Source organism: Camponotus vicinus, unplaced genomic scaffold, assembly GCF_025532165.1.
Source record: "Camponotus vicinus isolate PSW18456_S1 unplaced genomic scaffold, iyCamVici1.0 SCAF_14, whole genome shotgun sequence".
In the NCBI taxonomy this organism is placed as follows: domain Eukaryota; kingdom Metazoa; phylum Arthropoda; class Insecta; order Hymenoptera; family Formicidae; genus Camponotus; species Camponotus vicinus.
Window position 1 is genome coordinate 8,420,992 of NW_028141950.1, and position 14,456 is coordinate 8,435,447.

General features: G+C 35.7%; 1 pseudogene; it reads right to left on the reverse strand.

Annotated features, from left to right (window-relative positions):
• Window positions 1–7,510: 7,510 nt before the first annotated feature.
• The window catches only part of LOC145965737 (proto-oncogene tyrosine-protein kinase ROS-like), a 111,166-nt pseudogene continuing 104,220 nt past the window's right edge, over window positions 7,511–14,456 (reverse strand).

Consider the following 14,456-nt stretch of genomic DNA (forward strand, 5'->3'; position numbering starts at 1 on the left):
CTCGGTTGTATTTATTATTTTGCTAGCCAGATCTGAATTACTCTTTTCTTTCCTTAACGTGCCACACTATATATCATTTTATCCTACTCGTCGAATGAAGATTGCGATAAAATGTGCAATTATTTCGATTCTTAACGTTTATTCGATACTCAACGAACGTAATTAGTTTACACTCGTAATCGTAATTAAGTGAGAGTCTCATCTTATTTGTGCAGATGTATATTTTTCTCTGTACTATCACTCTTTTTCATCCCGTCAATAAATTACCTCGCGCGCTTTACATCACATGTATATATCATCGCGATAAGTCATGCATTAGTACAATAAAATTTATTCGATGATCTATAATTCAACCCCGTCAATGGTGGACCATCCAGCCCTTCGTGATCCTTTTAGTCCTAGGTAATATCCTGATCCTAAATATTGTAATTTTAAATATAATTCAAGAACTTCCGTACAATTTTAAGAACAATTCAATAAAATAAATGATATAATTTTTATCTATTAAAATAGATGGGAAAAATAAATTTTTTGTATAAAAATATACTTTCAAGCTATCATTATTTAATTAGAAAATATCAATTACTGTATGCATTATGTGTGAAACAAAATATTTATATAGCGTATTTTTATTTATTATAGTATTGTATTTGTAGAAAAATATATGTTTGAATACTCGCAGGTTGGGTCGACATAGGTGGCATTGAAGTCTGAGACGGACGTGACGTCACAGCTGCGCGCGCTTCCGTTTTACTTTTCTTCTTACCCCTTCTTACTACCTGTGCGAGATCCAGTTTCCATGCTATACTGCGCGAGCATGTGTTCTCTATTTTTTGTTGTGATCTTTGCTAATCTCTCATGTAATATGTGCAATATTGAATAAACACTTTATAAGACAACAGGTTATGGGCCTAGGTGCGTGCCCCTGTGCATATTTTTTGAGTATATATAACTTTCCGTGAGTTTTCGTATCGGCGACTCGTGAATTGACATTGAGGTTAACCGGCCACGTGCAAAAGTGTAATAATACCAAGATGGACAACGAACTAGCGAGGATCACTAAGCTTAAAGGGCTAGAGAATTGGGGAACTTGGAAGTTCCAGATCCGCATATTAATTCTCGCCAGCGAAGCGCTCGAAGTCACGACCGGAGAAAGTCTGAAACCGGAGTTAGCAGACGGGGCGAACGCCGTTGCAGTTGCTGAGCATGAGAGGAAACTCAAAGCATGGAAGAAGTTGGATGGAGTGGCGCAGAAAATTATAGTTACAACGGTAAGTGACCAGCTTCTTCTCCATATCATAAATTGCCAGTCTGCGAGGGAAATGTGGCAAAAATTGCACGAGATTTTCGAAAATCAGAGTGAGACTGCGAAGCACATGCTTCAGCAGCAGTGGTACTCTGTAGGGAAAGATCCGGCAGATGACATTGCCGCACATATAGCAAAAATTAAGGATCTTGCCCATCGTCTCAAAGTTCTAGGAGAGCCAACAACGGACAGTATGATCATGACAAAAATCCTCATGACGTTACCTCAAGCGTACTCACATTTCCACACTGCATGGGAGTCAACGAGTACTGATCAGCGCACCCTGTCAAATCTTGTTGCTCGGTTGAGTATGGAAGAGCTGCGAATTGGAGCCAGCGGCACACAAGGTAACAGTGCATTCTATATGAAAACTAATTCGCAGAATCCAGAGAAGAACTCAGCCAGCGGCAATCCAAAAAAGCAAAGCAAGTGTTTCAAGTGTGGTAAGCCAGGTCACTGGAAGAGGAACTGTCGCAAAGGACCTGAAAACTCAAGTGACAGCGAGAAGAAACAACATCGAGGAGCAGCCTTCGTAGGAGAAGTTCTTGCTGCAACAAATTCAGAGACGCAGCAGCTTTCGGCAGAGTGGTACCTTGACTCAGGTGCCAGCCAGCATATGTCACCAAGGAGAGAATGGTTCGTAAATTTTAAAGAATTATCCACACCGAAACCTGTAAGAGTTGGCACCGGAGAGGTAATTTTTGTAACTGGAAAAGGAGAAATAGATTTTCTGGCTCATGACGGAGTCAAATGGATGAAAAATTACCTGTCGGAGGTCCTGTTTGTACAGAAATTGAAATATAATCTTTTTTCGCTATCTTCAGCATTAGATAAAGGATTGAACCTGGCATCAAACGAACATACCTGTTTTCTGAAAAGAAAAGACAGTGTGGTTGCAGTGGGAGACAGGCATGGTAACCTTTACAAGATGAGGATCAAAACATGTACTCCGGAAACCAAAATCGAAGAGTACGCAGAGGCACACTTACACATCGGAGAGAGTGAGAAACTGAGACTGTGGCACGAGAGACTCGCACACCAGAACATCGCACACGTCACCAAGACACTAAAGCATTGGGGAATCAAGGTCAAAACCGAAAAGAATTGGTTTTGCAAATCGTGTACACTTGGAAAAATGTGTCGCAAGCCGTTTCCGAGAAGCCAGACACAGTCGACGGGACCAGGTGAACTAATCCATGCTGATTTGTGTGGCCCCATGGAACATTTCTCAATAGGCAAATCGAAATGTTTCTTGTTGTTCAAGGATGATTATTATTATTCTCATTACCGGAGCATTTATTTTTTGAATTCAAAGTCTGAGGTCAAGGGACGTTTTGAAGATTTTCTCAGAAGAGCCGAGAATGAAGTAGGAGTAAAAATCAAAAAGCTAAGGACTGACAACGGACTCGAATTCATAAACAAATAGATGGAAGAAATAACTCGTAAAAATGGAATTAACATGAAAAAACTGTTCCTTATTCTCCTGAACAGAACGGTGCAGTTGAACGAGAGAATAGGACTGTGGTGGAAGCAGCGAGAACCATGCTTCAAGCGAAGAACATCAGCCTACACCTGTGGGCAGAGGCAACAGCAACCGCAGTCTACGTGCTGAATCGGACCGGCACCAGCAGTATAGCAGGAAAAACACCCTACGAGCTATGGTTCGGCAAAACGCTGAACAACATAAATTTTAAAATCTTTGGTACAAAAGTCTATACCCACGTTCCAAAACAGAAGAGGGGAAAGTGGAGCTCAAAAGCAAAAAAAGGTTTTTTTGTTGGATACGACGAAAATACGAAAGGATACCGAATGTGGTTTCAGCAAGGAAACAAGGTAGAAATATATCGAGATGTATCCTTCCCACTAGAAATTTCCGGAGAATCGTCAGCCCAAGAAGAAATCGAAGATGAAGCCGAAATTCAAGTCCAACAAATGCAACAAACTCAAGAAAATGAAGAGGAAGCTGAGAATGACAACAACAATGGTTTGGAGCAAGTCCAAGAGAATCACGTCGAAGAACGCGAGGATGCGGCACAGGAGCCGCAAATACCGGACGCAGGACGCGCCGAAAATCAGATCTACGAGCAACACCAGCCAGCTGAACAAGCGTACGGACTTCGTAATCGAGCTAACCTTAACAGACCAGCAAGATTCGACCAATATATAGTAGACATTGCTGAAATCTGTTTCGCTGAAGGCCAGGACCCCGTGACGTATGAAAAAGCAGTTCACTCCAGCGATGACGACCTCTGGAAAAACGCCATGAGTGAAGAAATGGATTCGCTGATGGGAAACAAGACATGGCAGCTCGTGAAACCGCCGGCGGACGCAAAAGTACTCCAAAACCGATGGGTTTTTAGAAAGAAACCCACGCTAGATGGTTCAAACACAAGGTACAAAGCACGTCTAGTCGTCAAAGGTTTCAGTCAAAGGCCAGGCATCGATTTCGAGGAAACTTTCAGCCCTGTGGCCAAATATGCATCTATTAGAGCGGTTCTATCATTGGCGGCAGCATCAGGAATGCATTTGGTGCAGTTTGACATCAAAACAGCTTTCCTCAACGGTGACCTTGAAGAAAACATTTTTATGGCTCAACCTAAAGGTTTTGATGACGGAACGGGACGAGTTTGCAAGCTCGAGAAAGCTCTTTACGGTCTCAAGCAGTCTGCACGATGCTGGAATCGAAAATTCGTGCACAGCTTGAAGAAAGTGAACCTAAAGCCTAGCGAAGCCGATCCATGCATCTTTACTGCAGAAAACGGTGGAGAAAAACTCATGCTCGCCATCTACATTGATGACGGTTTGGTGGCCACGACATGCAAACAAAAGGCAGAAGAATTTCTGGACTATCTGAAGACTGAGCTCGAAATCACAGTCACTCCGTTACACCTGTATCTCGGAATGGAAATCGAACAACTACCTGATGGATCTTTGTTTGCAAATCAGAGCAAGTACACACAGAAGATACTGCGGCGTTTTCGGATGGAAGACGCACACACGGTTGCCATCCCGGCTGACCAGCACCAGGATCTGAGCCTGCAGAACATCAACGACGAGGAAGAACCAGTTCAAGCGCCCTATAGAGAAGCTGTGGGGAGTCTCTTGTATCTGGCAACCGTTACAAGGCCAGACATCGCGTACGCCGTACACGCGGTTAGCCAGTATTGCGAATCGCCCAAAAAGGTTCACTGGCACGCAATCAAACGTATCCTTAAATATATAAAGGGAACAAGCGACTACGGGCTTTGGTTTCCGTACAGTAAAAATAAAATAAAACTCGAGGCATACAGTGACGCGGATTTTGCGAGAGATAAGACTATGAGAAAGTCAACAACCGGGTTTTTAATTAAATTTGGCAAAATTCCGATTGTATGGGGCTCGCAAAAACAAACGTCGGTGTCGATGTCTACTACGGAATCCGAATCTATAGCAGCTAGCGAAACAGTTAGAGAATTAATCTGGGTTTTGAGGCTTTTTCGCGGTCTAATCAAAGATAAAATCGAAAAACCAATAATGCTAGTCGACAACCAAAGCGCAATAAAACTTGTAAAGAACCCGGAATTCCATCGTAAGACAAAACATATAGAAGTAAGATACCATTTTGTTAGAAATGCGCACGAAGAAAAGGTTTTTGACTTGGATTATATAAATACGAATAATCAAATCACCGACATTCTGACGAAGCCTCTAAGCAGAGATCGTTTTGAATATTTACGCACTAAACTTGGAGTAATCGCGAAGAAAGAAGTATGTCAACCCAAAGTGGGAGTGTAGAAAAATATATGTTTGAATACTCGCGGGTTGGGTCGACATAGGTGGCATTGAAGTCTGAGACGGACGTGACGTCACAGCTGCGCGCGCTACCGTTTTACTTTTCTTCTTACTCACCTGTGCGAGATCCGGTTTCCATGCTATACTGCGCGAGCATGTGCTCTCTATTTTTTGTTGTAATCTTTGCTAATCTCTCATGTAATATGTGCAGTATTGAATAAACACTTTATAAGGCAACAGTATTTATTAAATATTTTCGATTTATTAGATATTTTCGAATTATTAGATATTTTCGATTTATTAGATATTTTTGATTTATTAGATATTTTCGATTTATTAAATATTTTCGATAAATACATTATATATATAAAACCATATTTCGTCGTGACAATAATAGGTAAACGTATATTACGTTTACCAACGTCATTATGCGTTTAAACCTCATTGCTAAAAAATTATTTTAATTTTGTATGATGTAATATTTCAGATATACGAGTGTATTAATACTTTTGAAAAGACATGTTTATATATTTCGTTCGACATTAAATATCAAATGTAAAGAAGGATCATACAATAAAAATTATGTAAAGAAGAATCATACAATAAAAATATTAAATGAAAGATTACAATAATTTATTAATAACAATTATACAATTCGTATACAATATTTAATCGTAATCAAAGTTACATTTTCAAATTAAGCCCTTATGCGAGAAAATAATAATTATTCTACAATCGTGACAACTGGAGAGTATCAAAATATCTTTGTGAATTTTGTGCACGTGTTTAAGAGAACTAACAACAAATTAAACATGTCTAGGATATTATATTCTAAATTAAAAAAGGTACTACTAAAAAAATCCTCTAAGCAAAAAGATGAAGATAGAAATTTATCCGTCGAAAATTTTAATAAAGATATCGAGAACAGAAAGAGAGGGAGAATTTTTTTCGTCATATTTTGTTTTTGTGGTATTTGTATAATAAAATCATTAAAATGGTATGTGTTTCATTAAAGAGATTAATTTATTAATTAATTTATTAAAATTTCGGGAGAGAGAAAGATCATCTGATATATTCCTGTAACTTCATGAATTCAACTTCATGAATCAAACTTGATGAATTATATAAAATCTCTTATATTACGATTAATTCTACGATTGCACATGTTCAATGGGTTGTTGCATTATGCATCCAATGGATCTATTATATGATATATCGGTAAGCAATTTTTTATATATAGTTTTTTTTACTAATTTTAATAAGAAATAATTGATGAAGATAACGATCAATTATAATTCTTGTAAATAATACGTTAGTCAACGAGTCAATATTTTATAAGCAATAAGTAAAATTCTTTTCATTTTCTATTCTATAATTGAAATCTTGTTTATGTGTCTATCGTTTTCCAGCAAATACAAAAGATGATGTTCAAGCTTCCGCGTTTCTGTGAATTGATAAATAATCATTGTGATATACTTCACAATTGGAAAATCAATAACTTGATGAGTTTCTTATCACGATGTTTAAGAAGTGATATTGAAGATATAGATATCGATTATGAATATCGAAATATTACAAATTCAATAAAGGTAGTGTATATAATATATCATCATTGTATTTAATATACTATAATATATATGTACTTGTACATCTATATGTATATTTATATATATAATCTCATATGTTATTTAATATTTTTTACAATGCATAATATCATACATATCTATAAAATGTTGTCAGTTGGTGATCTTGCGAAACGATAAACCGTAATTGTGTGTAAATATTATACATTATTAGCTTTATTAAATATAGCTAGTGGAGATAGAGCAATAAGTATAGTTCATTTTTACAATTGCATACTTTTGTAATCATCAATATAATTTGAATATAAAGTAAGTCATTAAATATAAAGATAAAATATATGTATATACTTATCCCGAATGATGTAAAAATTCATACATGATAACTGTTATAAATTCAAAAATAATTATATTATTATATTTATATATTCACAACTAATTATAGAGGATATTATTCGCGTTTCCCCTTTCACTAAATTTTACAATCAGTTTGTAATTATCGGTTATATATAATGTCGAAAATTAATTATATTTCCATGTTGAAAAAAATATTGTTTATACATATATATATATATATATATATATATATATATATAATCGCAATTATTAGGTTTCGCTTCGATTACTCAAAAATACAAATTAGATATATCATTATATTACGTTGTTTACAATTATGAAAACGGATGTGATATTTTTTAATAATCAAAATTTTATGGTAGGTAAGATTAAAAAATTTCTTTTATCTTCACTGATAAATCTAATATTAAGATTAAATCTGAAAATAACAGAATCAATTAGAAATATTCTAGAAATATTTTTTCTACATTAAGATTTATTGAATCGTACGGAAAAGAAGATAAACATTAATTTAATTATATCGGCTAAATAATATCGACTGGATTCAGTAAAGCATCTTCTATGTTCTTTCTTAATGCTATAATATTTTTCAGACAAAATTTGAAATTTGGTCTAGCATCCGCTGTACTCCAACAACGTAGCATCAATTGGTACAATGATGATGGACAGTTAAGAGTCATCGGCAACCTGCCTCCAGCACGTACATAATTTATCACTTCTTCATCAATCTTGGCAATATAAGGTTGCTCACCCAACGATGTAATTTCCCACATTAATACCCCAAATGACCAAACATCGCTTTGAGAAGTAAATATTTGGATCATCAAAGATTCGGGTGCCATCCAGCGAATGGGAAGCAAACCTTGTCCTTTCTAAAACATGATTTTAACAAAAATTTAATTTTCTGGTTCAAGTTGTTCATTTTTAGAATATGTGCAAAAATGAAAAACGTTCATTTATCTCTTACTATGTATAAATAAAAACTATTTATATTCCATATACATTACTTAAAGAAACAATGCACGATACTATTATGATAAAAAAATGGAAAGTATTTTCAAAAGAATTCATTTTTTAATCATTAATTTTTTTTCATTATTGTATTTTCATAATTGTATTTTCATAATTGTATTTATTACCACGCGATAATAATCATCCTTGTAGATATCTCTAGCTAGTCCAAAATCTCCAATTTTGATGACACGATTCTCGCGATTTCTCGAAGATACTAAACAATTGCGACACGCTAGATCTCTATGTACGAAACGCAACTCTTCCAAGTAGCAACAACCTCGCGCAACATCTTCGCACATGGCGAGCAAATCCTGCAAACGCAAAGCAGGCGAATCTGACCCTTGTAAATTTCGACAATCTCTCAAATATTTTAACAGATCACCAGTTTTCATCAATTCCAACACTAGTAAAGGAGAATCCCCATCTAAACAAACGGCCAACAATCTTATTATATGTTTGTGTCGAAAATGATTCATAAGCTTGGCTTCCTTTAACAAATTCTTTTTCTCCTGGGAAGAAGCATCTTTCCGAAGCGTTTTTATTGCAACGGATATCTCTGTGCCCGATCTTTCTAAGTTCTTCACATTTCCTTGAAACACCTGCGAAATATTTCACATAAATTTACATGCGTACTTCATTAGAAAATGTATATAGTTTAATGTCAAGAAATATTATATTTTACTTTATATTAAATAATTCAACGAAAAATGTATAATAAAGTGCATGTTAGTTGCCTCATCTAAATTTTATATTACTTATAATCTATTATAAAAATTTATGTAATTTATATCTTTATTAGAAAATACATATCTGTTTTGTTGATCCAAAAATTAATTCGAAACATTGCTTGAAAAAATTAATTTTTACCATTCCGAATGCGCCGCTACCAATAAGTTTTGTAAATGTAATTTGTTTACGTGCGATTTTAGTTATCGCACATTCATCCGGATTACAATGTAACATAGGATTGTAAGTCATATTGAATTGAGTGTTTTGGTAAGGTACTTCACGTAGAATCGCCAATTCTACATCGGTCATTGTTGTAGATAAAAATTGTTCATTATTACCTCTGCGTTGACGATACACTGTTATAAAATTTCGACTTAATTATATAATAATATGTATTATAAAATCTACTGCTTTTTAGTTAATTTATTTGTTTAGTTTTATATAAGTAAATTACTATTTTCAGTAAATTTGTAGATATTATATCAGATATATATGTATAATCTACAATTCAAGTCGATATCTACATCAAATATACTTACAACGATAAAGGTAGCAGACGCAGATTATAGTAACTATAACGATAAAACTTAACATCAATAATAAGTAATATTTTTTCGCTATTATTCCAGGATTGCTCAAAATATCTATATTAAGCAAAAATATAATTTTAATATCTTCGTGTGTGTATGTTTTTACAAATTTATTTTTACTTATAACTTTATTACAAAAATTTAATTTTTTTAAATTTTAGGCCTATTCATATTTAAAGAAATTAGCATATAATATTTTAATATCTACGCAGCACAGAATGTTACAACTACTTTGCAACAATATTGCAATGCAACATTACAGAAACATTGTAGAAATATAAATTAACAAAGTTCTCTCTAAAAATGAATCAGTATATTATCACTGTAATCAGTGCTGTACTTATAACTGCTTGTAATCAGTGAGTATTTATTGTTTTTCAGTGATAATACACTGATTCACACTAGTGAAAGTAATATATATACTACTTTCACTAGAGTGAATCAGTGTATTATCACTGAAAAACAATAAACTCACTGATTACAAGCAGTTATAAGTACAGCACTGATTACAGTGATAATACACTGATTCACTTTTAGAGAGTATGAATTAAACATTAGCAATATGATATTTATATTTTAGAAACATTTTAAAATTACAACCCTCTTTAATTTATCTATAAAAATAATGTAATAATATATTTTTTTATATTTGTATATATGCGATGAATTTTACTTTTTTGCAGAAGTCAAATGAAATAATGACACAGAAATAATATCAGTCGAGTAAATATAATTCTAGGCTAAAGATAAGCATTGCTATTTTTTTATTAAAATATAGGTAACATTTTATATCAATGTTACAATATATTTTATGATATATTTTCACTTCATATACGAATACGATATTAATCTTCAAAGATAATATATCTTTTTATTATATTAAGTATATGGATACTATTATATCTATCATTATATTTTTCTATGCATTTTTATGTATTTTTCACATGCAAATATATATAGTTATAATTATTAAAAATATAAGACTCGAAATATAAAATTAAACCAATCAGTTTTAAAGGTAATACGAGTCAAGTATCGACCTTATAACACAGTTATTTATTATACAAATAAATAAGTATCGAACAAATTACAATGAAAAGATTGCGAACGTTTCGACCATATTTTTGGGCCCTCTTCAGCGCAAATGTGATGATAAAAAATAACATAGGTTTTATAGGAGTCAATTATAAAGTGTGCCGTTTAAAGTAAAGATACATGTTTCGGTATCTCATTATTTTATATACAGGGTGTCAGTGAAATTTTAGCTCATACGAAGTAAGGAGGTAGATTGGCTCAAATTAAGAAGGAAGGACTTGTACTGTTTTGTGATATTCGTAATAATTAACGAAAAATTAAATAAAGAATATCGGCCAATCTGCGTGAGTAGAAGCGCGCGGCAACGAGAGTCGTCTCACTGTAATCTTATACTAGGCGCGCGGCGAAGCGATGGGCGGATCGCTCTCCGAGACATGATGGTGGCGTGCGATATATCGCAATACCGCGCCGAAAAATGACTCGTCCTTTTAGTGGCGAGAAAATGATGCGCTATCATTTCCACACCACCTTGCGGTAGATAGCATGTTGCGCTTTTTTTTATAGTGGTTTCCCCCATAGGCCTATTCCACTCTCAATTTAAATATTTGTGAAAATTTGTCCAAAATGCCGTTACTGTACGCTGAATGTATCGTAAATGTAAAAAATTGATTATGACAGTACCTTCACAAAAATTGATCCGTGGTTGAAAATCCCTCGATAAAATGTATTGCACACGTTGGTAATGATACGGGCGTAATGCGTTACACGTAAAGCGTGATGTACCGCGTATCGCGAAAAACCAAATTCATGTGCCACAGGACGCACGCTAGTTCCAGGATTTTCATAAAATGCTTCGAGAATCCTTTCTTCATCTCGTACACGAACACACACTGCTGGACCGGTTATCCCGATATTATGCACAATACCCAGTTTCACATAATTATTTCACAACACGTAAAACTGTACGTCCACTTGGTTTTCGTGCACGCCCGGAAAATCATTCCACGTAAATTACGGCCGCGCGATAAGTATTTTCTCCCGCTAGCCCGTATGCCACAATCATATCCGTATATTCCTGCGGAGTACTTCATTTTTACTGGTAATTTACTGCGCGAACACAAGATTTTTATTAAAAGCGTCTTAGCTCTCGCAGGCTGTTGCCAGAGTGCATTCGCTAGCAGCACGCAACTACAGCTGAGCGGACATGTGAGTGTAATCATAATGCGCAGGCGCCGAGCTCACACGTACGCTTACACTCGCATATCCGCTCAGCTGTAGTTGCGTGCTGCTGGCGTATGCACTCTGGCAACAGCCTGCGAGAGCTCAGACGGTTTTAGTAAAAAACTTGTGTTCGCGTAGTAAATCAACAGTGAAAATGAAGTGTACTTTGTAGGAATATACGGATATGATTGTGGCATACGGGCTAGCGGGAGAAAATACTTATCGCGCGGCCGTAATTTACGGGGAATGATTTTCAGGGCGTGCACGAAAACCAAGTGGACGTACAGTTTTACGTGTTGTGCAATAATTATGTGAAACTGGGTATCGTGCATAATATCGGGATAACCGGTCCAGCAGTGTGTGTTCGTGTACGAGATGAAGAAAGGATTCTCGAAGCATTTTATGAAAATCCTGGAACTAGCGTGCGTCCTGTGGCACATGAATTTGGTTTTTCGCGATACGCGGTACATCACGCTTTACGTGTAACGCATTACGCCCGTATCATTACCAACGTGTGCAATACATTTTATCGAGGGATTTTCAACCACGAATCAATTTTTGTGAAGGTACTGTCATAATCAATTTTTTACATTTACGATACATTCAGCGTACAGTAACGGCATTTTGAACAAATTTTCACAAATATTTAAATTGAGAGTGGAATAGGCCTATGGGGGAAACCACTATAAAAAAAGCGCATCATGCTATCTACCGCAAGGTGGTGTGGAAATGATAGCGCATCATTTTCTCGCCACTAAAAGGACGGGTCATTTTTCGGCGCGGAATTGCGATATATCGCACGCCACCATCATGTCTCGGAGAGCGATCCGCCCATCGCTTCGCCGCGTGCCTAGTATAAGATTACAGTGGGACGACTCTCGTCGCCGCGCGCTTCTACTCACGCAGATTGGCCGATATTCTTTACTTAATTTTTCGTTAATTATTACGAATATCACAAAACAGTACAAGTCCTTCCTTCTTAATTTGAGCCAATCTACCTCCTTACTTCGTATGGGCTAAAATTTCACTGACACCCTGTATATATAGTTATAACAGATCTTTAAAACTTTTAAATAAAAATATAATTAGTAATGTTTAATTATTTCTATAACTATAATGTTTATATATATATACAGGGTGGCAGGGAAATTTTGACAATCCCGAAGTGTGAAGGTAGATTGGCTCAAATTAAGAAGGAAGCTACTATACTATTTTGCGATATTTGCAATAATTAACGAAAAATTAATTAAAGAAGATCGACCAATGCGCGTAGCTCGAAGCACACGACGGCGAAGGCGGTCTGACTGTAACATAATGGCGGCGCGCGGCGAAGCGGTGATTGGGGAGGGGAGGAGCCTTCGCCACGCGCTTACACTCTCATCGCTCCTCCCCTCCCCAATCACCGCTTCACCGCGCGCAGTTATTATGTTACAGTCAGACCGCCTTCGCCGTCGTGTGCTTTTAGCCACGCCGATCATTTTTAATTAATTTTTCGTTAATTATTGCGAATATCGCAAAATAGTATAGTACCTTCCTTCTTAATTTGAGCCAATCTACCTCCTTACTTCGTGAAGGTCAAAAATTGCCTGACACCCTGTATATATATATACAGGGTGATTCTAAATAACTTTATGCTTTTGCAAAAACATAATCTTGACCGAATTCTAAGACGATTTTTCCTTTGGCAAAATTTCGTCCGAAGCTTAGTTTTTGAATTATTAAAGGAAGTAGTTAACGTATGACGGGTCGAATACAAGAGGCAGGCAAGGGTGGCGCGATTCACCGTCTGACGCGGGTGCTTACGCGGGGCGCCTGCTGCGATCAGCTGGTCGCTATACACATACAGACACACATGCGAACACATACATTCTCTCTCTCTCTGTCTGTCTGTCTGTCTCTCTCTCTCTCTCTCTCATTCGCTCACTCACCTGTAATTTTTTTTCTTTTTTTTTTACGAGAGAGGGGAAAATGCATTTTATGCATACCCACCGGTCGATCCAGTGAGTTATGTGGGACTCGAGTACCAAGTCGAATTACCAACTCGGTACTCCCTACCCACTAAAAACCCCTCTCTTTTCACGAATTTCCTTTGACACACTGTCCCTCTGATTTCCCGAGATCTGTTTTCACATAACGTCAAAAAATAGTTATTATTACCTTGTTCGATGTATTGCTTTTGATGTATTGCTGTAATTGCTTGAAGGACAAATGAATTTTCCGATAGATCGTACGTTCTCAAATTTAACGTAGATATCACGTTGCAAAAGACAAGAAATCCACACTAAATTATTAACTGAAAGTTTTTCTTCTTTCATGAACTGTATTCTTTTATAAACTTTAACGTAATAACATTTATTTACTCATTCGATGAGACGAGAAATTAACTAATGACTCTATCACTAATCACTATTAATCACTGTCGAATAATAACTGTTGGCGATTAAAAATCACTCGATGAAAGAAACACGCGCGGACACGTTACTACACGACGCGACGACGCGACAATGCGACGATAATTACTCGGCGACTGCAAGCAGTTTTTTGTCATGGTAGGTTGCGGTAGGTTAAGGTACTACTGGCGCTATCGAACGCGATCATGTGTTCGATTGAAGAATGCGGTAAACATAATAAACATTTAACATATTAATATTATTATTATCATGAATGTGTGTGATATCCATACATCGTATGATATCTATTTAAAAATTAATTAGATTAAATAAGTGTTTTTAAAATATTTATTACTTTCACTATTATCATATAAAATATTAATATTAAATATTTATTTAAGATAATAGTAAAAGTAATAAATATTTTAAAAAGACATTTAATCTAATTAATTTTTAAATAGAT